Raw genomic sequence first — 28,000 nt, 5'->3', positions numbered from 1 at the left:
CCGTACGGGCCACCCTTTATAACTGTGCCTGTTTACACCACATACATACTCTCACACATACGTTACAGTCTGACAAATGCCTGGAAAGGAACTTCAGCCAGTTTTGTTCTTAAGTGATAATCGAAGAAATCCTCCGTCACGTGTTGCAGCAGTGTGAGTTGGCCATACCAGGACGAAGAGTCATGCAGATGTTACCCAAATGCTTCCATTAACTTAATCTTCCTCAGAAGAGCCCTTCTGCTGCCAAGTACTTAAGAGTGTCACTTGGGATTTAGATGCCATTTTTGTTCACTACTGAAGACTGGTCATGTGTAGGAATCTGCAGCCCTGATAATAGGGTTTACAGAACACCAAGAAAATAGATGACTAGCTGCCGAAAACATTTTAAAAAGACAATGTTACCTTTTACTAGTCTTAAAAGTGCTTTCTGGCATGGAAGGCTTAATGGTTGTTTATTCCGGTGTGTTTTCTAGAATGCCAGCTTAGAACAAAATAAGGCTCACCATCATAATTAGCTGAGATGCTGACAATATGATACAAGAGTCTAGATCATAAAATGTTTTCCTTCACATCATTTTAAAATATAAAACTGTATTTTGTGATTAGAAAATGCATCAGACTTTTTCAATTGTCCTAGCATATGCTATTACCCCAGTAATGAAACCAGCTTTACTTTTTTCCTTTTTTAACCCAGTTGTTATGTGGGAAGATGTAGTAATATAAAATAGCAGGAAATAGTATGAGTAAATTTAACTTGAAAAGTTTAGTATGTGTTTTAGAGAAAAGATTAACAAGTCCTATTTTTTTTCAACTGTCTTTTTATCTCCATTTTTTTCATCTTACATTTGCTTCAGCCAAGCAATTCCAACAGTTCAGAAGGACAGATGTTTCATCTCATTCTATTCCCAGAAAAGTCACTCTGTAAAATTACATTTCTTTTGAAACATTAGTACAACTGTTTAAAGACCATCAGAAGTTTTAAAGGAGAATTGCAGAGGAATAATCAGCAATGTGTTTGGATCTAGTTTCTATACTGGATTTTTTTTTAGTTGCAGTACCACTCCTCAGCAAGATATGGTTTCAAATTTATTTTCCACCTTGTGGTTCTTCCTGGTTTGCATCTATATAAGTACCACAAGCCTCACTGCAATCCATGCAGAGTATGTGTATTAGTGATATTCAAGGGTGATGTGTTCGGGGATGTGTTCAGTGAACCAAGGCATACCACTACACCTCACAAGGAGAAAAAAATTATTTAAAATACGCTACTACGCTGACTGGCTAATCAAAACCTACTCAGTAAGGACATTCAGATCACACAGCTGCATTTCGTATCATCACTGTTAATCTGCTTGTGCTGATACACTTCTACAACAAGGCCAGAGAGGTAGAAACCTTTGGTCTATGCTCTCAGGAACCACACACCTGCATTGGCTCTTCCTGAATGGGTTAGTGATGGCAGAATAATTAAATACAAAGTCTTGAGAAAAGCAAATTAAGATCTAAAAGCAGTCACTTAACAAAATGAGCAACTCTCATGCACAAATCACTCCATGTGGGTGCATCTATATTATTGCTTTAGTTGGGATCACAAGGATTCTTTTGAGTCGAACCTCCCAATCATTCCCATTTACTGCACTTCAGCTCACATTGCAGGGTGGTCTCAGAGCTAAACCAGAAAGATGTGTTCCCAAGAGCCCTAATTTACTCACTTCGATTACTGACATTCATTCCATGGGACTTGACTAGCATCAGCCTGAAGTACCCTCCTGAAATGTGTGCAGCGTGGGCACCAGGTCCAGAGCACCGACAGTTCCTTTCTGCAGATGCATCGCTATTGGTCTGCACTGCTTGCTAATGTGGACACACAATCTGTATTGCGTCAGATGCAAGGCACGTTACTATTAGGGCCTTATTTTCCAGGCTCTTCATCAGGTGCGAACACTGATGCTTGTAAAGTGGAAATAACACCTTACATGCATCTTATATGGTTTAAGTCAGACCACACAAGCTTTAGGAAAGTAGAATTAGGCCTAGTATCTCAAATCTTAATAATAACTGATCAAATCAATTGATTATAACTCGTATAATCTATTAAATACGTATTTGATTCTGGCACATAGAAATACATTTCAAATTAGGCACTTAAAATCCTATTCAATACAATGTCCTCCTAGGCCAATTATTTCTCAGAAAACACAAACTTAAGTTTACTAACACTGCCAGTGTGAATTTGTTCCTTAAAGCCCCAAACCTGCAAATACTTACACACAAACAAAAAACTCTTTGCACGTGAGCATTTTATGTAAGCCCAGTGTTGCCTACACGTACTAAACCTTAATGCATACATCATCATTTCGAGGTCAAGACACGTAATCAAGACACATAATCAAGATCACGAACTTCACAGAGAAAGGCTCGTGCATCCTCTTACTCTGTTACCAAGATTCACTTCATGAAAGGATGATAGATGAATTCAGGCCAAAATATTCAGCTTAAGCCAGATCATGCAGCCTCAGAGAGACGCCTGGCTTTATCCACCTTCCCGTATCGGACACGGCTTGTTCAAGGCACACCGAAGAATTTGACTCCTAGCTTTTGAACTTCAAAGGCACCACTAGAGATAGTGGCAAGGTACTTTAATGTTTAACTTGGGCTCTTTTTTCTCTATTTTTAGATATTTTGGAGTTAATCACCTAAGATTCCTCTACTGTCAATGGAAAGAAACACGACCCTTCAGAGTATATCACCTTCATGTGATCTGAACCCCACTTTTACAGAAGGACAGTTGACTATAAAAATAGCCAGGTGCAACAGTGGGAAAATTCCTGCCATCCTAATGTCACTAAGAATTTTACTATTGGTTTCAACATGAACTAATGAAGTGAGGTTTCAAGGCAATTGTGGATACCCTTTAGGTATTTAGCACTATTTACAGCAGCACTTTGTCTTCTCTCCTTTCTGTAGCAGGAATTAAAAGAAAAAAAAGAAAGGATGCTCATGTTTGAGTGCAGAAATAGAAAATGGTTATTGTGTTAACCTCCCTGAAAAGCAAGATAGCATTCAGTGAAAAGCATATTAGGTCAAATCCAATTATTCAGTAACTCCAAAGAGGTCAATGGAATTGCAGTGCAGATGAATTTGGTTGGTCCAGTGTTGCAAATTAAGAAGATTGAACTAAATTCTGCCCAAGGTACGTGCACTGAAGTAAGACTACACATTTAGCAAATAGGAAAAAAATTAGCTTACACCACACAGGATCAAGTCATGCTTGCTCTGGCAGTGTAAATCTCTTACCAAATGCAGTGGACCTACTCCTCTAATTTGAAGAAGCAAGATTTGGATTTTTCTTTTTACAGTTACATATAAGAATGTGATCACATTAGGAAGATTTTCTGTCATCACTTTTCCTTCAATTACAAAACAGAATACAGAGGTTAGGGGATATTATGAAATCACAGTATTGGACTGTATCCCAAAATAAGGATTATATTAAATAAAAAGGGAAATACAAACTTGTTTCATGACTGTGGTGCTTCAGTTTTCCTTAGATAATTCTAACAGAAGTAATCACTCATGCCTGATTTACAAATGTGCACATACCGAACATGGGATGGAAGATCTTAGTAGCCTTCCAGGAAAAATGTGGAAAATACATGCTTCTTAATAAAAACAAAAACTGCTTTTATTATTACATGACCAATCTTATTTATCTGATATCGGTACAATAATGGACTAAAATAACCTGTAGCTCCAAAACACAGAAATAGCCCCTTTCTTCACTCATTTCAGTGCGTTAGACTTTCCTTTCTACAAAACCTATTGCTCAGCTAGAAAGCAAACTTTCATCTAGTATTATCTTGCACTAGTGACAGCTAATGCGCTACACTTAAAAATTGCAAAACTACTTCCTTTATCATTAAATGTAAAAGAGCTTGTGAACTTTCAAAATCCTGCAGGTATTCTTAGGACTTTGCATAATTGGAAATGCAAAGTGGGATCCTCATAGCTATCCAGCTGCCCAGTTCTTCTTGAATTCCATCGCATGTGGTACCTACCTACTTTTGAGGATGTGGGCCCCAGTCTCCCCCAAAATAATCCATCAATACTCACAGAAAGAGGATACCAATGTCTGTTTTTCAGGCTAAGCCCTGAATGAAAAATATGGGAAAATCTTAAGTAAAAAACTTCCTGCGTGATGATAGCAATTTATCTTCAAGTATCGTCTGCTTTTTAAATTTTCAGACACTAAAAGGACTAAAATACCACACAGATGTTACATTTTAAAAAAGGAAAGTCCTGGAAGTATCAGAAATAAATGGAGTTCTCAGGGGTAAATTCTGCACCCTTTCAGTGGGAGTCAGCCTGAGGGAGTGGGAGTGGAGTCACACTAACTGGTAACAAAGTCATTCAGTCCACTGCTAGACTGGTACTAATTTCATTATTACACTATATAGAGAAATGTAATTATTTACAAATAATTTCACAAATAAATTGTCTGAATTTACACATGAATAATTCAGCCCAAAGTTAAATTTTGCTCTGGAAAATGCATTTTTCAGTAGCTTATAAAGGCCCAGCCTTTAAAAAGAGGGACTGATACAAACATTGCCTCTGTATGTTCTGTTGATCTTATGTGAGAATTGGTTTAACATTAACAATATATGCTGCACAAAAACTCATATGGGCTGAACACTGCAAGGCTGCCAATTTAATTTGAAATGACTTGACAGAAAATCTCTAGGCCACCAAATGCTATTATAAAGCACTGTATTCTCATTAAAGGTCTGAGCCCTTTTTTTTCTCCCCGAGGGCAGACTCCTCGTGAGGCTGTCCCTCTGGCATAACATGTGATAGAGCTAATCTGTCTTCACTTGGACAGCATTGCGGATATGCAAACCCAGGTGGCACTAATAGGTTTACAGTAATAACTATGGAATTGGATACAGTATGTTACACTGTGAGAAATTCCCACAGATCAATTTTTGTGGTGAAGGTTAACCAACAGACATAGAGCCGTAATACTCTTTTTTCATGGGTCTGTTAACAATTTTATGGTTTTAAAAATAAAAGAAGAAAGACTCTCCCATATTTGGACAGAATATAAATATTTAACTTTTCAAACATATCTACAATATATGTGCATAAAAAATGCTCTCTTGGAAAGACAACTTCTGTTGTCAGTTATTCCAGCACAAATCTGGAGGAATTCCATTGGCTTCAAAGAAAGATTCCAATATAAATGAGAGCAGAATATGCCCCCAAAATGTATTTAACATAATATCATGTCATACCGTTTTGTTCGTACATTTTAGTGGCACTTTTCTAACTTTATTATTGGAAATTACAATGAGAATAAAATTAGCTGCATAATTATAATGAATGCACTATACAATCAAAAATACCCTTGTTGTAGTAAAGCATTATAGGCAGAGACATAAAATTGTGATCTGACCATTTGTGGTCATTAGAGATCCCATGGTACTCTTTGTAAGATTAGGGGTTTTAATCTCAGCGTGCTGGCCAAATTCCAGCATGGGGAATTACATTCTCTCTCCCTAAATTCTCTGCATTTTACCCAAGGTGGTTGCATTTCCATGGTGCATGAAGTGTTCCTTGCACATGGATTTTAAAATTCTGTAATACCCGTTAGCATGAAAGGTGTTATACAAGATGTGATATCCTTGTTACAATTAAGTTAGAGTACATTCATTCCAGAAAATAGAAAAAGCCATCTGTCAATCAACTACAACATTTAATGTACTGATTAAAAGCATCATTTCAGCTCAAGAGGCACTCCTGTATTGTGGTATGTTATAGTCTTTGCAGTCATAAATTCCATACCCACGTTAGCTACCACAGATGGAACATATTGAGAAGTTAAACACACAGCACTGGTGACTGAAGAGGATGTATACAACCACACTGCAAATTCACCCAGCTTGTCAGCCCCCAAACAGCACTATTACCAGCTCAAGCCAAAGCATCTGTCTCGCTTGAGACTAACAAAGTGATCTCCTCCAAGGAGTGTAATCATCTAGGAGAGGGAGTTCTGAAATTGAAAACAAAGCCAGACAAAAGAAATACATTTCTCAACACACAGCCGCCTGAGCACTTCAAAAGTAGGGTACCTGTCTACCTGCAGATAGGATGATGGGCAATTGCCTACCCAAGCAATTTATTTCTCCCTCAGATGATTCAGGTAGTGCCTCCTACTTCAACACCTACTCATCCTCACTAGTAAGCAAAGACATATGGAAAGAGGGATGACGTACTATGCAGCACTGCAAGATGGTTTTCCGGCCCAGAATGCCACCTCATGTATGCCTTGTGGCTATGATTTTGTCAGCCATTGTGGTTCATCTTTCACAAAAAGAAATGGACTGGAAGCAAAATAACACAGCATCACAAGAAAAAGCAGTCGTGAAAAATAGTTCCAAGCTTTCCTTTCACCAGCATCTCTTTGCCCCATTTTTGACACAGTCAGCTTTTCCAGTAAGAGCCTTGACACTCCTCAAGCACAGAATGAAATCATTAAAGTAGATTTGAGTTTCATACGCTTAATTAATCTACTAAGGAGTAAAAAAACCTTTCAGGATTGTTCTAGTCATTGATCCAATAAGTCATGGGCCAGGTCCAGAGATGCTCACTCCAGCAGAATGGCATGTTCATTTGGACTGACACACTTGCACTGAAACCAGTCATCTACAATTCAACATAAGTAATGTCTCAGAGTCTAGCCTGGTGAAACCAGACTTAAATATATATACGTTAAGTGGTCAACAGACAAATCACTTGTGCTGAGCGGCGCCACGTGCAATGATTGACACTAAGTGCAGTTGGAAGCAGGAAATCACTGATTTTCAATTGATATTTAAGCAGGAAATCATTTACTATTGATTGTTATTAGGCAGACACTGTTGTACTGAATTAGTGCAAAATGATCGGATACATAAAAACCCCTACCATTAATCAAGGTAATATAAGTGAATTTAACTGCATACTTTAAACAGTTCTTCTCATTTGTTTAAGCCTTCCACATCAATCAACACAGCCTACTTACACAAGATACAGTTTACTCCTAAGATTAATGGTGTTTTCTATATTTACAAAAACTCTCATGTGTGGGCCCTCACATCAGAAAAAGACTTTATACAGTGGTTTCTGCTAAAAGGTTGTTTGACAACTGATACCATGCAACTGCCACAGCCAACCCTTCTTCTCTCCAGAGAGAAGTGGAGGTATTTCAGACACACCATCTGATAACAATTTCAATAGCCTGCCTTTTAAATTTTGAATCTTCACATTACCATACTATATCAGTATCATTTTGGTTTTGATGTGGGATCATATTCAACCTGTATATGGCTAGCTTAGATATCACAACCAGTGTAGTGTTCAAATTCAAGAGAATAGCATCCCCTTCAGATCATCCACAATCCAGAGCTTTCAGACCTGACTGCATACGCAGGCAATGAAAAGAAGTTAAATTAGGGTTGTGGAATTTAGACACTCCAAGACTGTATTCCCATTTATGTTCTGCATTGCACAGACACAGTAAGATCTGAACTGACCGTATATAACACAGGCATCTCTGTGAGGTATCCAGTTGGAATACAGTCTCCCTTTGATCCATGTCTTGCCAATAAGGATGGAATGACACCTCAAGAGCATCACTCCAATTGATTCAGATCTAAATCAAGTCTGGAACTGCCAATCTCTTGATGACCTAAGCTAAAACCAAGACAAAAATCTTCCAGGGCTCATATCCTGAACACATTAAACAGATGAATGAAGTCAGAAATAAACTATTATGTTCCTTGAGTATGAAGAAATGAGACACAGAAATGGTGACCTGTCCAAAAGCCCAACAGACACCTAAGGAAAACCAGGAATGGTTCTCAGTTCTATCAAGCTCTGGTTTGGTATCTTACTTTTAAGATGCCTTCTTACTGCATGTGCTTGCAAAGATGCAGAATCCTCAACGTCTTATCGATCAGGGCCTTCAATTTTAGCAACACCTTCGAGCAACAGAGGAAAAAAGTTATCTTCCATTAAAAAATTTAATCAAAAAATTTTCAGGAGATTTTTCCTACTTTACTTCTAAGGAAAAGGCGTGGCTGAATCTTCCAGCTTTAGAGAAAAGTCTGACCGAGCTTAAAGCCAACTAATAAATTAGTTAATTAATGAATGGCAGCTCCTGAAATGGCTGCCACATTTTCATTTACACGCATCCAAACCCAGCCTTTTACCTCAGTTCTTCTTCCCCTTTCACTGATATTTCACATCACCTGTTCCTACAATATCATAGCATCAACCTCTGAATTTCCTTTATCTCTAACAGTTCTCTTTTCTCAAAAAAAAGATATCCAATCTCCTGTACTTCATAGACTCTTGAAACTACACCTTATGCAGTTTTATTCTTCACCAGCTCGTCTTCACCTCTCCACCTTTTCTGCATCCCCAGACATCAGTAGTCATCATTTTCCCCAGTTATGCAACCAACCACATTTCCCAATACAAATCACAGTGCTAAAATGCTGTGCTTTGTTCTGTACCCACTTATCTTCCTTTACTACTCCCTTCCTACCTCTATCATATCTGTCAAAAAGCACAAGTTTCTCAACCTCTCTTCCCTCCTTCCAAGCTATCTCTAAAATGCCCCACATGAATCCTCCTCCCATTCTCATCTTTCTGCCCCCCCTCTTTCAGGCTTTGCTCTCTCTTTTGTTATTCACCAAGTTGCTTTTCTCATTTTTCATTCACTTGCAGTGCATTTCTCCCACAAAGCATCTTAATCATAATGCTATAGAGAGATTTTTTAATCTCCATTAATAAGAAACGTGAATATTCAACCCATGTATTTCACACAGCTCAATACCTATTGTCTCACTCAGCCAAGTCTATTGTAGGCTCCATGGGGCAGTAGCATTTTCTCCTTGTATATCTGTACAGGACCAAGTACTCTCCCGGAGCTCAGCAAATAATAAAGCAGTTGTGTATCTTAAAAGAACGAGATAACACAGTAATAATGACCATATGCATATGCAGTAACTTTTCTCCAGATGGATCCCAAAGCACTCTATACCATTTGCCAATTAACAGTACAAAATGAAGTATTTACATAGGAGTCATTTCACCCACGAACAATGGCATAACGCCAGCCATGCCTTAATTGCATGGAGTTACACAATACAAATTTAAGACAGGAAGTGAAGACTCACGTCATATTTCCAGGGAGAATTAAGGCTGGTGTATTATAATTACCAGAACTGGTTGTAAAATGCAAATAAATTCTCAATTTTAAAAATGACACTTTTGCCAGAATTTTGGAAACATCCGAACCATTTCTATCTGGTCAATGAAGAGAACAGTTAAACACACCCCAAACTCTGAACACTTTCAAAGATTGCTGCAATCTAAAAAAAATGCAAAAACTGGTGTACTCCTGAATAGCTTTAATAATACTCAAAACTGGAAACTAGCCAGAACCAGAGCCCTCTTCAACAATTGTCATAGGATTTTACTCATCATAAACTGGGACTTCAGATGACAGGAAATATGTTGTGGAAATCTAAAAAAAGCAATTTAACTGTGCATCCACATATCTAGATTCAAATTATAACTTAAATAAATTAGCTTAATAAAAGATGAAGTAATTCCTGCTCATTTTTTTCTACACATCGACAAATTCACAGACAAGTTTACCACAGTTTAAACCAAAGTTCCATAAGTAAAAGCAACACTTAGTTTTCAAAAGACTTTTAATTGGGTGAAGTCCTGGCATCGGTCGAATCATTCAGAATGTTTTCACTAACTTCAGCACAGTCAGAGTTTCACCCACAGTCCATAGGATGGAGGACTGAATAATGAAAAAAATATTTTGAATAAATTATTCACTGATTGCTCAAAATTTATGAATAATTTATTTGGAGAAGAGTATTCAACCATACATAAAGCTTGTCAAAGAGGGGCAGATCTGTTTCTGAGTCATTTATTCAACAATTAATGGAAAAAAACCATTCACAAATGTCATTCAAATAGCTCTAGACTATAGTAACTTGATTTCCAGTTGACTCAGTATGTCTTTTAGAAAAGTGCCAGGTTTTCATGCACACTAAGCTTTCTTTCATTATTTGAGATCCTCTTGTTTCTATTTTTCCCTTTACCCTAGCAAAATAATTTCTTTTTCCAGTACCACCGCCACTGTTGCAGGCCTGACTTGCTTTGACTGCAAGCCCAGTATGCAACTGCGGTACTGGGCTTGAAACGATCTCTCCCTTCGCCAAGAAGCCTGAAGCAAAGAAAAATGAGCATATATATGTTTGAATTTCCGAATATATACTAGGTGGGGAGCAGAGAGGAAATCCACCTCAAAACAACAGCATGAGTCAGAGGAAACACAGGAGAGGTGAGACAAGAGTAGGTAGCCGCGTTCCTCCAAAGCCCCTCTTCCACCCACGTCCCTGCTTGGGCCTGCATGCCTGGAGGGATCCGGAGTACCAGCGCACAGCCGGAGCGAATTTCCATTCTCAAGCCACAACATGATTCATCGCAACCACTGGCCAACTAGGTTGCTGCTGAAAAGAAATCCTGGCATTTGGTGTAATTATGCTTTCTTAACTATAGTGATGTTAAATGCAGGAAATTAATTTTGTTATCATTGTTTTTCCAATATGCATTTAAAATGTAGCATTGTAAACACTGGCTGGTGTTACTGCCTCAATGGGATTTTCTCACTGCCTTGAGCATAATGGAGTGCACTGGTCTTTCAACAGCTTGACACTTTTTTTTTTCCAATAAACTTAAACAATAAAGGTCAGATTTAAAGACACAGCAAGACAAACAGCTCTGCTTTACTTTTTTTTTTTTAAGTTATTCGCTAGCATTAAATGAGGATTTCCAGGGTACTGTAAACCATCGAGGTTAAACAGAAATTAACTGCAAAGCAGAATCTACCTGAAAAGGAGAGAGAGGTGGAAGAAGGGCTGTATGGCGCTCTGATAAATATGGAATCAGTCTTCTTCATACGCAAGGTGTGCAGAAATTGGTGACTTATTTCTTGAGTTCTGAGTAAGAACAAAGGCAAAGTGAAGTGAAAGAAGCAGAAAAGATCAGAGCGCAAGGCTGTATAATAGCTACTCTAAAGCAAAAAAAGCCAGTATTCTTCATCCAGATCTGCTTTAAAATAATGGCACATAGAACTAGGTACAATATTTTCTTAATTTAGAATTTTATAATACAATCTGATTTGGCATCTAGAATATATAATCATCACCAGAATGTAAATGCTATAATCCTCGTGACAACATCTATTCTACCTACTCTTTTTGCTGCTATTTTGGCTTGATTCTAAGAAATCGTACCGCACCAAGTATTACTTTTATTAATAAAGGTTAAGCATAGCTGAGTAGTGCTTAGCAAAATCTTATTTACCTGAATAAATAACTCCCTAGAAACGATGAATACACACAGTAATGTGCATGCTTTCATTTCCACATAATATACATCCATTAACACTGACTGTGCAACAGAAGTTATCAAAGAGCTATGTGCCCTGTATCAATTGAAAGAGATTTATTTAGCAGAGCATGATTTTAAAGGTAAGTACTCTTTGAATCCTTGGACTGTTTGTCGGCCTGTACCAGCGAAGCAAGGTCTGGAGCTGGAAAGAAGATAAAAAGCCGGTGGTGTGGTTTACGGTGCAAGTCATCCTTTCAGTACCATTTATCCATCTGAGTCATATGTGAAGCCGCACAGTGCCAAAGACAAGATACTGCTGGAGGTGCTGCCTTTCGGAGGAGATGTACAGCCCAGCGTTAACCTGCGTGAAATCAGCAGAAGGATGAGGTCATGGCTGGGAACAAAAGGCAGCAATTTGGGGAACCTGTTGATCACCGAACAGCCCTGGGGCTCAGCACAGGCTTGGAAGGATCTCCGATCTCTGACCTCACTGAATAGCAAGATGGGAGAAAGGAGGAGATGGAAGGGGTTTGTAAGGAAGATGAACGAGCAACTGAATCCTGACAAAACAACCTTCCTGAGACTCCTGTGCCTAACGTCAGCAGTTAGTTTGTATTTTCACATTTAATTTGGACACTGCTGGACCAAAGTCTCCCAGGCGCAACCTGTCACCACACTGATTTCAACAGTGTGAAAGTGGGATACATGTGTCCTGTTGATTACAGTTTATATTGCCATCATATCCTCTTTATGCTTGTAGCATTAGACTGAGATTTCTTCTAGGCATTTTTTTCAAGCAGCAGCCCTGCCACACGTTAGAGCATTCACACTACTGACCACTTAACCACCCAACCCCCTGAAAGAAAAGAAGCCTCTTTCTTTTTCCCTCCCCTCTCTAGCAGATCAATGTTCAGGTCCCATCCATTTCTATGGAAATGACCCCTCTGTAAATATCCTGTTACCTAATATTTACCACACTGGTGCAGAGTCCAAAAGGTAAATTTGAAAAGAGGTGATTTCAGCCCTCATAAACAAGTAACCAAGAAATGCTGCAGGAACAGCAGGCACATAGGATTCGTTAGCTGTAGCAGGGCTGCAAAAGCCATTCACAACACCCTTGTTGACACTGCTTTACTTCTTCGGGACTCTGCTTGCTAATAAAACTGCAAAAGGATTAACCAAGGAGTTTCACAGAAATGACCACAAAATGCCTTAGCATTTATAACCCTACTCTTGCTGCCCTGACACAGTCAAATTCCTATTCAAATCACCAGCTATTTGGAGCACACAAAGTTTCTTCCTAAAAAAGAAGAAAGGGGCAGAAGGCAGAACAAATTTGCGGCAACAAACAAACTGGTAATAAGGAATTGAATTAAAAACTTTCATAGAAAAATTACAAAGGAATAATGGAAATTAATATCCACATAAACAAAATAAATGATCCTTCCCAGGTCACAAATTCCTGATGCAACTTTGCCCTTCTAAGCAGGGAGCAGGATGGCATAGCTACCAATTGGTAGGTAAGGTACCGAAATGCTTCTGGAATAGCAGTTTTGATCTCATGACAGCTGCTGCAGCCTTCTACATTCAAGTAGTAGAGTAAAACCAGCTCTACTAAAATATAGTTTGTACTTATCCTTCCATGGTAATGTTTTTAAACTACATTTCTTCCAAAAGAAGGGCAGATGCAGGGGTAATGACTCTAATGAGGGTACCTCGTTAGAACTGAACAGAGAAGAACCTTTGCAATAGGTGGGCATGCCCTGTAAACTGCAGGTGCCAGGGATGAGCCTTAGTCCCCAGGTTTCAGTGTGTTCCCTCTTTACAGGCTAGGGGTTATTCAGCACATCATTGCAGTCACACTAAGGCATTTTGTAAAAGTTGTCTACATGTGAAGAGTTTGTCTGAGTAAGGAGGCCAGGATTGGGCTCCTCTTCATATCCTCTGTTCCTGCTTCAAGCAAGCATTTTAGTGCATGATCCTACTACATTACACACCTCATTAAAAAAAACACCTCTGTTTCATTTTGCTTTCATGAGCAATTTACATTTCATTTGTGATTTTTAAGCAGAAAACCCTTGGCACCGATTTTACAGATGACATACTGAAAAGGTTGGGGGTTTTTGTTGCTTTTTTCTTTTCTCTTAAAGAAAATAGGATTAGAGGTAGACGCTTTTATATTCCACCACTTCTGAGACATATGTTCTGCTCTCCCACCAGTTATGAAGTGATTACTGGAGTGGCACAAACAGATTTTTTTTAACAAAGTGAAGGTGTGATTTTCTCAGGTTCTGTGAGAACATGCACACTTATTTTTACCAACCCAATCTGTTTTCCAGTAGTTTAATGTCCGCAGGGTTTATAAGGCTATCTTAGGTGTTGGATTCAATGCAGCTTGCAGGGTGCTACCTGACTATGGAAGTTTAAAGAAAAAGACACAGAGAAAGCAGAAATGATACAAGACTCAAAGTAATTTGGAGACTGATTTAAATATACGAAAAGATGGACCTTTTTTGCCGCCTGCCCATATTCAGTTCTCTAAAGCCTGAAGGCCCTCATATCATAAATACTTGCTTCGTTTTAGAAACCTCACTGAAGATCTATCCCTAAATAATTTACATATATAACCTGACTTTTAAAAGTATTATTTTTACTCTACAAAAAGGAATTTGATCTTATAAAGACTTACTGCCAGGAACAGTGATTCCCATGTGGGAAATGGGACTTGATTTCTTGCACCTTGCCTATTTAAGCTGGCCGTAAAACGTTACCAAAGGAAGATGTGAAGAGATCTGATTTTATATCAATTCACACCCATTTTTCAGGTATATAAAAAACAAGACAAGGAGATTTCCCTACAAGGCAGTGCAGGGAAAGGGTTCACATCTGAATTGGACTGCTCACCTATTCCAGATTCTCAGCCAAAAATCTATAAACGCACTGACAGAAGACAATGCTCCTCCAAGAGACTCTTAAAGCTAAATTTTGGTCTGTTAGCCTGGGACAAATTTAGAATAACCACTTCAAATGCAGTGAAGTTACTCAGGACCAGAGGAAGTGAGAACAAAATTTGGTGAGGACTGTACAGGGAAGTAGTCAGTTAACGTTTAATCCTTGATGAAAATCTTCAGGTTGAGTGTCCACACAAATAATTTACACCGGTTTAAAAAACAGTTTATCTGAAAACCCTTTCATGGATATATTTCAGACCGCCATATATCAGCTTAGCTCATCGTTTAGCAACACAAGCTAAACTGCAGATTTCCAGCCTGGTTGAAATCTATACATTTGCGCTTCTGCAAAGTTTTGAGGCAATTTTAAGTGCAGTACTTCTGAAAAAAAATCCTTTTGTTAAATCACTGAAACTTTACAGGTAGAGAAAAGTCTTACGTAGGACAATATGCCTTCAATATGTTTCTGCTAAATGGCTTTACTTTGTGAGTGCTATGAAGACAAGGGGTTTGTAGGGTATTTTGTTGACACAGGATACTTCAGCCCTCCTAATCAAGATTTTTCCCAAGAACAGTCTTCATCCTTACCTCTATGCTGAGGGATTGGACAGTGAGGTCAAAGTCATTAGTTCCTGACAAAAGCCTTAGCAGGTCCCACTAAGCACGCTCAGTAGGATTTTTTGTTGTTGTTGCTTGTTATTTTGGATGAACAGTACCCCCTCCTTGCAAACTGGGATTTTCAGTGCAGCCTCATAGGAGTTAATCTGGCCACACTCACAGGAGCAGCGAGGTCTTGTGTTCAGCAGCAGAGGTGGTGGAGACCCTTTGGTACAGCAGTACAGGCACTTCGGACCCCTTTGAAATGCAGCTTTCATGAAATCAGAAGTTTACCTGTAAAGTTGAAAGGAAAATGGAGACTGGGAAAAAATCTACACATTGAAACTTACAGAACAGATAATCCTTTTGTAGGATGTATCTAGCGATAGCCTTGGTCATTTCACCTATAGACCTCTTACAATGTCAAAGGCACTTCTGACTTCAAAGTTGTTCTTACAGCTTTGTCCTTCCCTGCTTGCCTGTTACAGTATTTCCTACTACTGAAACAGCTCCTCAGTGATGTAATCAGTGATGTTTCACTCGTTTTTTTCACATAAGCTCCCCATCCCCTCTTATCCTACTCCTTTCTTTCCTGTTGGCTTTACCAAATTTGTATGAGACAAAGCTATGAACAAATAAACACTCCCCTTTTAAAATTTACTACGTATACTGTATTATCCCGTAACTATATGATGGTCATCTCAAACATCTTGCATGAATTATAACAAGTTATTTTTATTTATTTTTACTGTCTGCTTATTACCATCATTAAAAAAAACCACAACAGAAATTAAAGTGCAATAATCTATGGCAATGCAAAATGTTAAGTATTTGCTTTAGATCCACAGAGGCAAGGAAATTAAAAGAGGCTTAAACTCTGAGCTAATGCTTCATCCTTAATTCATTCTCTTGTGCCCATATATTGAAGTCTCAGCACAATGAATCTGTGAAAGGACACATTAATGTGTTGTGGAAATGGTGTACAATAAATTGATAGGGAATTTAATGTAACTCTGATCAGAGACTGGGCCAGAGATTTCAGTGATGAGTAATACCAGGCAAAGAATTTACATTTTAATTCAGGCTTTCCTTGAATTTTTGGCTTTAATTCATACTCCAAATACTTTTGGGAAAGAAGGCTTCTGCTGAGACATCCTATACAAGGCAATGAATGTCTGACAGCAGTTAGTACTTTGTGATTTAATTGCATTGGCATTTCTTAAAAATAAGAGGTCCTATGTTACAAAGCAACGTCAGGGTCTGAATCTCTTTTCTTAAAGAGTACTAAAAATTATTAATACCAATTTACAACAGGAGGAGCATACTAGTCCTAATATTGCATGTATGTTTGTACTCACAAAGGTCTCACAAGATCTCATAATCCTATATTCTAATGAAGCAAAAATATCTTACATGGTATTAACATCAAATCAGACAGAAACTCATGCTCCGTGATAGATTTTTTCAAGAAGAAAAGTTTGCTTTTCAAAGTTCTTTCTGCTCCAAGCTTGCTTACTTTTTAGATTTGCTATGAAATGAAACAAGATTTTAAAGAGCGGAGATTTGGAAAAAAATACAGAAACAGTATAATCTTTCCACTGTAAATACCCATGCTGAAATGACAAAGGAAAGTAGAAGGTGTATGCAAAATCACTGCAAATAAATTGCTACATGTGCCGTATCTCATAGAACTGCTCAACAGTTTTTATTACATTTTTGTTCATTGGAGATTGCTATAGAGATCTCTGCATTGCAAGTAGCCACACCATTTCAGTGCTTTGCTGTTTCAGAAGAGCAGATTTTCTTGATTAATAACAAAAGGTTTTGTTGGGATCAGAGCTGTTTCCCACCATCTCTATGCAAACCCGGCAACACAAACTGTGTACATTAGCATTTCAAGGAGCCTCCTATTAATGATGGCAAGAAAAGCTCCTCTCGGTGGGTAAAATCCATTTTGTCCTCTCTTGTGACATCTGTTCTAACTTTTAAAGCCAGAAAGGAAACTAGATAATGCCAGAGAGTCTTTTGATTTACTGTATTGGCACTTGTGATGATGCTTCAGACTATAAAAGCATGTAACCCTAGTGGACATACATGACTGTGTAAATGTGAACATCTGCATATTCCCACAACATAGGGTGAATTGAAGAAGTAATTCCAAAGTTCTTTGTTAAACTTTTAACTAGCTTTTTTTTCAGGATTTCATAATTATGCTTTCAATTACTTCTACACCATACAAAATTCAGCATTTTAAATTGTATTTTTATGTAAATGTTTACTGCTACATATGTTTTTTGAATTAATTTCATTTCCCGAAAGCTTTTTTTTTTTTTACATTTTTTTGCGCGTAAAGACATTTAAGCAAATAGAGTTGGAGAAACTGAAATATGGTTAAAAAAATAAAACCCCAAACAGTGTAGGATAAGAAAAAGTAAACTAAACCCTGCAGATTTCTTACCTCTTTACACCATCTGTGCAGTATTGCTCTTAGGCCTTTTACATTGGTCATCCTGGGAACAAAGCTGAAGGCAGATTCCAGCAGTTTTTCCATTCACTATTCATTCAGAGGTTCATCAGCTCCATATGGATCCAGCCAACTGCTGTGTTAAATCAGAGCCTTTTCCCAGAATTGACATGGTAATGAAGTCATGGTATTGCTCACAGAAAAGGCCTCCATAGGTATTTTCCTCTCTAACAAATCCAGCCTTTTCACCCCATTCACTCCCTAAAATTATCTCATAACGTTACAACATCTGTGAACTGGGTTTTTGCCTTTTAATGTCTAGCATGTTTTATTACATGACTATGCATTACATACTGGTTAACAAGACTCCTACACAACCAAGGAAATAAAATAAACTTGCACTCTTCTCTTTCCAGCTCAGATTGTTTTGTCCCCTTTTCTTTTAATTTATATCTGCTATATTTATTTTTCTCCAGATAGAGCTGTCCAAAGTAGTGATGTACAAGATGAACTTCAATTTTCCTGATTTCTATCAGAAAGTGGTTTTAGAAATATTCCAGGAGGAAAAATTGTTTAACCACAAAATGGTAAATCCATCAATACAAAAGATTGCTAAAGAGAGACTGTGTTAATGGCAACTATGTTCTAACAGTTTCCTTCAGTTCATCAGATGTATGGATCTGAACTTTGCTTTAACAGCAATGGTTCAATATTTGTTGAAGAATAAATAAATATAAGATAGTTTATTTCTGTAATACGCCATCTGCAATGAATATGTAGAGACTGCCTTGATATGACAACACGAGGTAGCTTTATTGGAAAAATACGCTATTCTCCTCGTAATAATGTATTGAACAAATATGATCTATAAAAACAGGTTATCATTATACATGTGTAAGGTTAGACATATACTGACTAAAGAAAAGAGAATAGTTGGTTACTTACAGTTAGTGTAGATTTTTGAGATGGTTTGTCAATATGTATTCCGCTTCTGGTCTGCATGTATCCCAATACTTTTTTTTTGTATGAGTTAACACTGTGTCCTGGCAGACTCTGGCATTTTAGATTGGAAAGCAGAAAGATACGGCGTACACGATCCCCCTCCTGCACCCTAGCATAACATCCATCCAACTCTGTAACTCAGAGGGAAGCAGTATGGCTTACAAATGGACAATGACTCAGGATCAGAGTTACAGTGGGTTTATGGGGCAAGTGACTAAAGACTCTTCTTAGACAAACTGTCTGTGGTATCCCTCTCAAATCTTAAGTACTCTTCACAGTGCTGGTCCCAGCATCTTGAGGCGGATGTAGTAGAGTTACTGCATGTCCAGAGAAGGGCAACCAAAACAGTCAAAGGGATACAGCAGTTGCTCTAAGGAATGAGCAACTAGAAAAGATTAGGGCTCCAATTTGAAGAGAAGGTAGCTGAGAGAGGGAATATAAGTAAGGTTTATACAATCATGAAGGTGGCAGAAAAGCTGAAAGCTGAACTCTTCAACAACTTTTGCAATACTAGAACTAGGGGTCACTTGATGAAACCAGTAGGAGATCGATTTAAAAGAGGTAACAGTAGCTCTTTACACAGCACCTAGTGAACTTCTGGAATTTGCCGATGCAGAAGGCTGTGGAGGAAGACTGTATCTGTAGGATCATAAAAAAAAATGAGGTAACTTGATGGACCAAGAGTCCATAAGCAGATACTGAAAAGGCTAAGCAGGGCTACACGCTAACATCCCCAATACAACTGCTCTGGGTGCTAGGGAAGTCAAGGGGAATGGACTACAGAAAGTGGCCAGGCTAGTACAGTCTCCCTAAATAACATCTCCTGTTTCTGCTTTTGGAGACAGAACACATGGGCAGCTGGACATTGGTCTGACCCAGTTAGTGCCATTCCCAAGTTCTATTTTACATCCTGTGAATGTCACTCAGCCATCACTCAGATCCTAGAGCTCAGCACTCATTCTACTTAAACAATGACTGCAGGACTGCTCTGCCAAAACTGGTATCAAACACGGACCTGCTATTCAAAGTAAAGCTGTCTAAAGGTAGATGGAGCATAAGACCAAGTCACAGAGAATCAGGAACAGCTTTGCAGCAGAAACTGTGAGATTTCTTATTCTCATCTGACACAAATATTTCATAGTGTCTCCAGTAATAAAAGACACACTTTATTAGTGAGCAACAATTAAGGGTTGTCTTATGGGGGAGCTCCAACTGGGTATAAGACAACCCCCTGAGAGATGTGGGACCACCTATAGTCACTGATACCTCAACTAGATGCTGCATTATAACTAGGTGACAGAATCTGTGCTGGATTAGTTCCTGGGAAAAAGTATTCTTGTCTGTGCTTAGTGCAGTAAGGTACACCGTCATGATTCTCAAGATGCATTTGTTACTTATTTGGAACAGGAGCAACAAAACTACTGGTAGGACATGTGCGCTTCTCATGGGTGAATTATCTCAGAAGTATCCATTATTAGAGGGACTAGCCAAACAAACATGTCTTTAATCCTAACATCTTTAAGCCTGTCATACTTAAGGATACAAAGGTCCTCGTCTCAGGATATTCCTTCTATACATTTAATTCCGGAAGGCTAGACAGCTGTAAGGCACAGTGACAGCTCCACCAGCACAGTTACTCAGAAACATTACCCTGAGTGCATCCAAACCTGTCCTGGGATGCATGACAAGAGTCACATGAAGAATAAAGAAGCACTTGATGAGCATGTACAACATCCTTAAAATACTTAGGGCAATTTGGGAAAAAAAATCTTTGTTTGTATAGAAATAGAAAGAAATGCAAGAAGAAACAACATCTGCAAAGAAACATTGCAAAGAAAGAACATATGGAACTTGTATACTAGATTATGCAAAAGAATACCCTTCCCGTAATGACTTTGTTTTACCTATCCATGAAAAACAGCTGCTGAGTCAGAGTCAGCCCACTCCATTTGTCCAGGCTTAGCTTTCAAGTTAACTAAAGTTCCTGCCACCTAACACAATGTTAACTGTTCGAGCAAGGACATACAGAGCAAAGACAAATACCATGCTACCTATGGGCCTCTCTGGTCCCTCTTAATTCAGACAGGACCCCATCCTGTGAAGTGATACTAGGCCTGCTGCAGCAAAAATGTGGAACTGAGAGCAAAGCCCAGGCGAGTTTCAAGTCCTGGTTACTAAGTCCTGCTGCGGCACGCCGCTGTGGCAGCCTCGCACACCAAATGGATGGTTTCTACCAAGATTTTCTGCATGCCCTTCGGCACCAGGCAGTTATGAAGAGGAAATGTGATCAGCATCCTCAAGAAATCACACATGCTGTCTCCGCGACGGCACTCCTCTCCAGGCAGCAGAGTTTCTGAGCTGGTTAAAACCAAGCTCTCTTGCATAGCAAAGAGCTGAGATGTTGACTTGTGCCTTGGAGAGCAGAGGAGGGCGGGGGGAGGGGAGACAAATCCTTGGTGCTCATGAGGAAGATGCACTTGCTTGGAGTCTTTGAGGACAGATGCTAAAGACGTTGGGCATTCTCTGTGTCTGGGACACCTACTGACAACTGATCTCATCCTTTCTTGAAAAGAGTTTTTTAACTATTCAATGCACTTTAGACCTCTTTATTCCCAACTCAGGCAGAATAGCTGTTCAAATGCAGCCTGGAGCATGGATGTATGGCATTGTGTTGCAATTGCTTCCCTAATATTTGCAAAGGGATTGCTTATCTATTATCTAGGTATTATGCATCTCCCCAGCTTGCTTCTTCCTATAGGCTACTATGAAGAACAATGCAATCGTGCTTGAAAGTCTTTTAACCCAGTATACAAACATTCACCTCCGTGAATAGCTCACACAAAGTATTTACAAGATCACTAGACCTAATATTCTGAGATTGCGATGTCATATCTCCCTGTCTGCCACCTAGCTATAAACCCTTGGAGATGTATGCCAAAGGTAATGCTGATGGAGGGGAAAGGCTGCTGGTCTGAAATGGGATGCTGGCACCTCGTCAGCATGGTATTTATTCCTTGGTCAGAGCTGCCCAGCCCTGCTCGCATGTAGCTCTGCTCTAATTGCGAGAGGGTGAGGAGGAACTGAAGAGGTAAATCTGTCTCCTCAGCCAACGAGACCTATGCTTGCAGGTAGAAACCTGTATTCCAGCTCCTTCTTGCATTCCTGTAAGTAACAGTGCTTTCACTGCAACTTCTGAACTCGTGGTATGGGTGGTTTGATTTAGTGACACTACACGAGACAGGAAAAAAATACCCTTCCCCTTCTCCCAGGAGTTAGAGACACTTTGCTCCTCTATTACATTTATTAAAGTTGTAATGAATGAAAACAAATGAACGCATAATTTTGGTTGGAATCAGACTCACAGGAGTTTGTAAAGGAAGGCAGAATCCTTTACAGCCTTGCTCACTGCATCCCACCCTGTGTGAAACAGCATCTACTTCACATCTACTCAGGGATTTGGTGCAGCAAGTTAATCAGTTAATTCCAGTTTTACTAATGAATTGGAAAAAAATCTCCAACACGAAGAACAGCTTTGCTAGGCCCTCAGAAGAGGACATGAGCTACCAGACATAGAGGCTAGAGCATTTTCCCAGCTAGAAGTACCTGGGGTTTGAGGCACTAAAGCACAAAGTATGGAGGAGACTATGCTGCTGTTACCAGTGAAGGAACGAGGAAAGACATTGCAGAGTCTTCAGTCCTGAAAATTTTCCTAAGTATAAAAACTCAATTTACAGAATGTAAAACATCATATGAATCACGTATAGATTTAGGACCACAACAAGATAAAAGCATTGATTTTTTTTCTCCATAGCTCACAGAGGGTTCAATTCTGTTCTGATGAAACCAGCAGAAATGGTTGTCTTTCAATGGGCAGACACATTCTTCTACTGTCCCCTCAAAAAGTCCTCCAGCTTTTCACCTCCTTTGCTTTTAGTCCAGCTTTCAACAACAGTCACTTGGTGATTCTTGGAAATCACGAGTAAGTGTACAGCATTTCTATTTTTTATCTTACTTCTTTTAATCCTTCCTGCCTACTGCTGGTGGGGTTTGGTTTTCTTTCATTTCTAGGCAAGTGTTTTCAGCTTCCCCTCATCTGTTCCATTCTGGAGTTGCTGTCCTTGCCACTTCTTTACATTCTTGCTTTACACTTGACGTTGTGTTTAGATACACTTCATCCACATCATTGTTTCCAATCAAACTACTACCTGCAGCTTTTGTTTGCATTGACCAACAGCTCCTTAATATTTGCTGCCTCTACATTTAATCCATCACGAGCCACAGGAGACCGATTTTTCCTGCAGTTGTCTAGCCCTTGAAATGAAGACTGCAGATAATTTGTAGAATTAACATAATAATCAACTGATACATAAATCAATAAAGAAATTTAGCTCAATTAATGACCACCCATACTTTCCAAACTAAAAAAACACCCAACAAAGTAGTAAAATATTTCACTGGTTACTTCAGCATTTATCTTCTAGGTGGCTTTTTTGGCCCTCCATAAGAACACAAACAGTTCTCATAAGCATTAGTGCACAGAACAAGAACACATCCATAAAATAAGGTACTCATTAACAGTAAATTTCGGCATCCAGATTCCTTCTCAATATGCCAAGAAAATTGAGATGAAGGACTGGCAGGAATTTCAGGCCTGCTGTATATATTCTTTTGTAATTTCTTTAAAGATGAAGTGGGAGAAAATATGCCTAGTTGTTTGTAAGTCTCTTTAGAAAGAAGGAAAGTTTGCTTTGAAGTTCACGAACTTGCAAATATTTTAGCTTGTGGCTGTTATACTGAACTGCTTGTTAAATGCAGCAGGAACAATCTGTTGCACTATTAGTTTAAAAGATCTATATACCTGCACTACTAATGATCCTGTCATTAAGAGAAGAGGGAGTGCTTCCTTCATAAGACCTGATCCTGCAGTGATCTTCATGTTGGCAGGTTATGCATCAGTCTGGAACTTGCAGCTGGATCAGTTACCAAGCCCCTACTTTCTCTTCTTTATAGTTTGTTTACATGTTTTGCAACTTGCTTAATTTCATGTCACCTTAGAAACCTTAGCCAGTCTCCAACTGATCACCCAGCTAACAGTCAGAGGTGTGTCAACGAGAAGATGCTTGAGTTTACTTGCATTTAGCTGATCTACCCACATTAACTGCAACCATAGCAGAGCCCGGGTACCGGTGCCAGGGCTGCTTACTAATGGCAGCAACACCAGAAGCTGATGAACAGACAAAAAGTTCCAAAGAAGCACAACGTCTGAGAACCAGCAGGGTGTCATATGGCACAGGAGTGGGTGCACAGTTGGGTATGCATTGGCCTGTCTGTAGACCAACGTAACAGCTTTTCAGTTCAGTCCAGCACTTCCTCCCTGTGCTGGGTGTGCAGGCCATTCCAGAAAGGCATGGTATAGAAAACAAATGACATGTAGGGTGGAAATTAGCTCCTGGAATAAGAGAAAAAATTTTAGTGTCTATCTGTAGGTGTCAATTTGTGAGTTAGTGGTCAAAGGCTATGAAGCCATTCAACTGACTCAAAAGTAGACACTCCCTGGAGACTCCTCTGAGTGTACTGATTAGATGCCCACTGACTACAACTGGTGTAATTTGAGGTGCAATTGGGTGTCCAAGAAATCCATGCAGGGCTGGTAAGGATGGCACACCACGTATGGGACTTCTTTACCAATACAGAGCAGCAGCTGGAGTCCAGATGGAAGACTTGAGCACTTCAAATAGTGCTGGACTCCCCCATGTAGGCAACTAAATCAAGCCTCTGAGCACTGGTGTCTTAATCTGTGAGGTGAATCCCATGCTTACTTACAATAAAGCTGCACAACAATATATAAGAAGGTTTTAGGGCGCATCACTCGAAGTTTCGTGGGACACAGTAGACCTCTGAGAGGCAGCAGAAGAGTAACCATAGTTTTGGTGGGTGTGAGGGGTATGAATGTCCAATGCACAACTAGCCTTTATAATTTTTTTATATTTTCAAGTGTTACTTTAGTAGGAAAAGGACTGGAAGTATCTTTTTTAAAGAATCTGGAAAGCCTAAACACTTTGAGAAGCACACAAACACAGGGAATCGACACATCTGTGTGAAGTGTCTCATCTGAACTCCAAAAACATTGCTTCTGAACAACTAACTCCAGAAGACTCCATTATAGTCATTTGGACTTTGTGAGAGACTGAAATATAAAAACATACTTCCTACCACTGACAGAGAGACACCCTGTGTGATTGCATTGCAGGGGATGTTGCTGCAGAAGGTCTTATGGATGTTTATGGAGAATATAAAGGTGCACTGTAGAAAATCAGACAAAAGCTGCAAACCAAGTTTTCTGGGCTGCAAAGCCTACAAACCTGCCAGAGATAGTCAGAAGTAAAGGCAGCCTTTGAACTGTATGTTATATGCAGCAGGTTGTTGCTGACGAGCCTCAAATGGGAAAGCAGTGACAGATCAGGCAGCTTCTCTTCTAGCTAGAAAGGTACCTCAACTGCTTTTGGGCAAAAGAGATCCCAAGTTCTGTTTCTCATTGAAATTGATTCCTCTCAATTAAGGCTAATCCCTCATTTGATGTTTACTCAGTTTACTGCCTTCCTGCATTCTGCACTGTCCACATCTGGCATTACACTTTGTATTTATTCTAGCCAATATACATTTATTCATCAGCTGTGTTTGTTCTAGCTATGGTCGAGATGGCAATTTCATTCTAAGTCTCTGCATGCATTGATGGATACATTACCTTTCAGCTGAACCTTCTCATGCTTGTTCTCAGGCCAGAACATTTTTTTCTGAAAGTTAGAAGAAAATGTGTAGTCCTTTTCAAACCTCTAAAATTCAGACGTGAGAACGCTGCATTTTAACAAAAATGCTTTTTGATACAAAGTGCTTTTTTATTTCTGTTTTTGAGTCCTTTCATTTTAAAGAAACTCTGAAATTATAGTCACAAGTATTTCTTCAAATGTTATAATAAATGTGAAAAAGGCAGAAGACTCTGTTTAGGAAAGGTAAGATTTGTAAGGAGAAGGAACACCACCACTCCTGTTTGTGCATGAACTCCAATGGGAGGGTAAAGTGTGTGACTGTGAGAATGTTTGAGTCACATCTGCATACAAATAGTTACAGAGCACTCAAATGAGTCACAAAAATTCACATAGTTTCTAAAAATGAGTGGATATGTTAATGCAATGGTGGTAAGGTTGAGATTTCAATTGAAGATAAGCAAAAATATTTACTGCTCTGATTTTAAAAGAGACTTTAACTTCTGCCCATTATTCCTACCCTACTACAACAGCCTATGTAACATTTGTTCAATTCAGATCTTGCCAGTATTTATACAGAGCTTTGAATTATTTTTTTTTTAAGGGAGGGTGGATTTTTTTGGTGCAATCCAACATTACTTTTCTTGCATTAATGGTGAAGTGCATTATACCTGTATCACTTTCTATTTTGTGGCCACAGTATCTGCTGACTTTCTTATCCTCCCTTCTAGACACAAGGCTTAAAAACAGCACTATGCAACATCTTGAATGTTATCAGAAGTAGGGCACAGGGCAGTGCTAACCCACTGACTACAGAAGGCACTGCAGAGACAAGGCCCTTCTCTTGAAGCTTTACCTCCTACCCGCAGGAACCACTAAGGTGATAAACTTCTCCATTACAAGCACATAGCCAGCCTGAAACTAGCATTCAGAGTGCGTAACAGGGTCAGCTGAAGGAGTAACTGGACAGGATTTCTGGAAGTAAAAAAGTCAGATGAGCAAAGAGAATACCAGCTATCGTAAGCACCTGTCCATGCCACGGGTAACACTTGTATTGCTCTAGGAGAAGACATCACGTGAGGACTACGGGAACTAAGTACTGCCTGACTTTTGCATCTGTCATCCTCGCAAGCTGCCTGATTTTAAAACATTAGCAAAAATGGCAAGGTAACAGCTTGTGTTTGTTCTGTCATCCCCCCACTTCAAGACCCCCGGCGCATTGAGAGACAGACTGCGGGTCAGGTTCTGCTCTGCCCTGTTCTTTCTGTAGTTATTTACACCTGTACAAACTGAGTGGAAAACATGCAAAATGGTACCATTTTGTTTTGATAGTGTTTTACCCTCACTTCACAGGGGTGAGAATGAATAGACAGGGTGCAAGGCAGTGGAGAATCAGGGATTCTGTATATTAAAAAACAGTGCAGACAGCCGCAGAAAGTGTCAAACACTATACAAAAGGATTGTTCATGCATTCATGCTCAGCATCTGTGATCCGGACAGTATAAACAGAAGTCAGTATCTTTGTGCTACGTGGGGCTTATAGGGTTTTGTTTATATAGTTTAAAAATCAGCAGACCTGCAAGGCTGAATGTTGCAGGGTGCTTTGCAAACAGCAATCTCACCCGTTCACAGCATTTCAGAAGCCTCCGGAGCATACGCTGAGGAATTCCCTTATTGTTGGTAGATGGTGAAGGCTATTGTCAGATGACTGATACTGGCTCTCTGCCACATGATGCTGGAGCCTACAGTTTTAATTAAAAACCCTAAAACAATTTGAAGAATTGCCTGTCTGAAGCTCTGATTAGCTAGGATGCCTGCCCCTTTCATACGCAGTTAGGCAAGTAATAGCAACTAGGAAGGAAGCCTTTCTGCCACTCTGAAGGGTTAAGATCTGTGGCTCCATATGCAAGAAAGCCACCCCACCCCCCCAAAACAGACCTTTGATGCTTGAAGCCAAGATGTGTTAACATATTCTGAAAGGGTGGAATCTGCATCAGTCCCTCAGCAAGGCAATGGAGCTAAATTCACAGATGTGCAAGAGTCATGAAGAATGTAAGAAGCATGGTAGCTAAAAGCAAACTGGCAGAGTTGTGACTGAAGGAGAGGGAAGGTAACAACCAGTGGAGCCGAGAGCTGCTCTTATCTACGGCAGCTTCCAATGACAGCTGGTGATTACTAAAACGGCATTATGGCCTTGTCCTCCCCAGCAGGAAAGGGGTTGATAGTAAAACCACAGTAGAGATAATGTGAGCGTGTTTTCACATAGGCTGCCTAGAAAACAATTTAACTTCCACTCTGCCTAGCTATTATCAGCAATGCCCCATACGCATCAGGGTCGAAGTGCATCTTAAGGAGTGATTTGAAGGAGAACGGCTGGAGAGAATTTTCCAGACCTTTGTTCCACACATGGAGTATAGGATGCAGGAAAGCATGAAGATATCTAGGTGGGAAAAAGACTAATGCATGGTATAGGCCAGCATTGCTAGCAGAGCAAAGGTCATGTTCAGCAATGCGCTAAGTTAACAGAGCTGGAAAGAATGGATAAAGAGAGTCCGAAAAAAGAGCAAGGTTCTTTTTCGCCTGGAGCACAGAGGATGTAATGTGAGGTCAGTGGCTGTAGGTGCAGGTTTTCATCTTTAACTATCTGGTTTGCGAATTGATGGCATTTTTTGTTGTCTGGAAGAAAATCTCATGCATCCTGGGATTTTGTTTTGGTCTCCCTCATATTGAAAGCATGCTTGAGAGCTATTAAGTCGAAC

At 39.4% G+C, this 28,000-nt stretch overlaps 1 long non-coding RNA gene across 7 annotated transcripts in view; it reads right to left on the bottom strand.

Annotated features, from left to right (window-relative positions):
• The window catches only part of LOC128151825 (uncharacterized), a 147,487-nt gene extending 123,515 nt beyond the window's left edge, over positions 1-23,972 (bottom strand). For 5 of the 7 annotated variants that reach the window (XR_008238473.1, XR_008238474.1, XR_008238478.1 and 2 more), the window contains exons 1-3: positions 17,470-23,972; positions 15,003-15,305; positions 62-4,151 (exon numbers count right to left, since the gene is read on the bottom strand). This is a non-coding gene — a long non-coding RNA (uncharacterized LOC128151825). Of the gene's footprint in view, positions 1-61; positions 4,152-6,275; positions 6,384-7,934; positions 8,016-15,002; positions 15,306-17,469 lie in introns of those variants that run through there. The other 2 variants (XR_008238475.1, XR_008238477.1) reach the window with 2 other exon arrangements.
• Positions 23,973-28,000: the final 4,028 nt, after the last annotated feature.

This window comes from Harpia harpyja, chromosome 15 (assembly GCF_026419915.1).
Source record: "Harpia harpyja isolate bHarHar1 chromosome 15, bHarHar1 primary haplotype, whole genome shotgun sequence".
NCBI classification, from domain to species: domain Eukaryota; kingdom Metazoa; phylum Chordata; class Aves; order Accipitriformes; family Accipitridae; genus Harpia; species Harpia harpyja.
This window is presented reverse-complemented; position numbering and strand designations above follow the sequence as displayed.